The following is a 1,838-nucleotide window of genomic DNA, read 5'->3' as shown; positions in this document are numbered from 1 at the left end:
CCACCAGGGCAAACGACTTACTTAAGACGCGTAATGATATCCCGAACTATTTTATCAAGAAGGAAATAAGTTAAACAAAAGGAAACAAGATAGTGCAAAATGGCACATAGGCCTTGGTCATAAATGGAGATAGTAAGATAATAGTTATGGACTTATGGCCAAGAAAGAGATGAATAGTTTATATATGATCAACAGGGTCATATAAAAGAAAAAAAAAAGAAAGAAAAAGAGACTATAAAGGAAAATAATTGTTAAAACAATAACAAGAAAAGACTAAAATGTTCTAAACTAAACTGAAGGTTGCATCAAATGATTAAGAGATTTGATAAGAAAAGAGTAAAACTAAGTTCTCACCCATAGGATCCTACGAGGTCCTAGAAAGAGTGGATCCACTAGCACACAGATTTGCTTACCTCTAAAATTGAAATGAAATTGAATCTAACTTATGACAGAAGCTCATAAGAAACTTGGCACACAAGGTAAGCAATCGATGAGTACATAGTATTGGTTAAAGTGCTAAGGAACCATCATTCAGGCCAGGAAGCTACTTGGGAGCATGAATAGGATATGAGGAGACAGCACCCACAACTGTTCAGAGACTGATACCAGGTAAAATTTCGAGGACGAAAATATTTTAAGGGGGGAGAGAATTGTAACACCCCTATTTGCATAGCCTGGTATATTTCACTGTTTCGGTAACCGGAGTCGGTCCGGATAATTAAGGGGCTTAGAACCACACTTAAGACAACTAGATAAACCATAAACACAAATAATTAGTAATGTTCAATTAGTTGAGTATAAACAAGAAAAACTGAACATAGGAAGTTAAACGAGCCGAGAGTCACAGCGATGGGTAACCGTCTCGGGAACGACTGCGAAGTCGATTTAAACTCAAATTTCGAATCGTAAAATGTGACGCCGCGGTCCTTAGGACCCTTATAAACACAGTGGAAAAGAGAAAATCACGAAAAATAACTGTTAAGCCAGTCAAATAATTAGGTCAGGGAGCCGGAAGAAATATGGAATTATTTGCAAACAGGGATAAACCAGCGAGGGGCAATTTGGTCAATTGACCCCGAGAGCTGACTCCTGACCCAACTTTCAAATAAAATCGGAGAAAAGAAAATTTTGGAATCGAGAATTAAATTAAAGAACTAATAGAAAAATAAATAAAAAAAAAAAAAAAAGAAGAAGATGGAAAAGTCAAAGGTGATGACATCATGCATGACCTCATGCATGATGCCATAAATAAATTAATTAAATTATTTATTAAATTAGCTTTTGTGGTCTTCCATAAGCAAAAATTTTAAAAGAAAACAAAAGAAAAAAAAATAGAAAACACTCATCTTCCATACATTTCTCTCTCTTCCAAGCTCTCCTCTCCCTTTCTTTTTATTTTTCCACCATTAAAGCTTATATTTAAGCTTTTAAAACCATAAATTATACCATAAATTTCCTAGTTCCTCATGTTAAACCTTGTCTTTGAGTCTTGAAAAGAAGATTGGAGCAAGAAAGAAAAGGAAAAATTGAAGAAATAAAGACTTGGAAATTCTACATAAAAGGTTAGTAATCAAATTTGATAATTTGAGTTTGATTCTTACATTTCTAACTTATTGAGCTTGTAAATAAGCTTAAAATGAAAATAAATTAATTGTTGGAGGATTAAAGCAAAATTCATCCAGCTAGGGTTTGATGTGTGTGCATGAATTTGATGGAGTTAAAGGTATATATGAGCTTGATAGAGTTATAGAAGCATGTATATAGGCATTGAATTGGTTAAATGAAACAACTTAGTGAGTTAGGGTTTTGGGACTTAGGGTTTGTGAACCAAATTTTGG

The sequence above is a fragment of the Hevea brasiliensis genome, chromosome 5 (genome assembly GCF_030052815.1).
Source record: "Hevea brasiliensis isolate MT/VB/25A 57/8 chromosome 5, ASM3005281v1, whole genome shotgun sequence".
Taxonomy (NCBI): domain Eukaryota; kingdom Viridiplantae; phylum Streptophyta; class Magnoliopsida; order Malpighiales; family Euphorbiaceae; genus Hevea; species Hevea brasiliensis.
The sequence above is the reverse complement of the archived record's forward strand: the minus strand, read 5'-3'. Positions refer to the sequence as shown.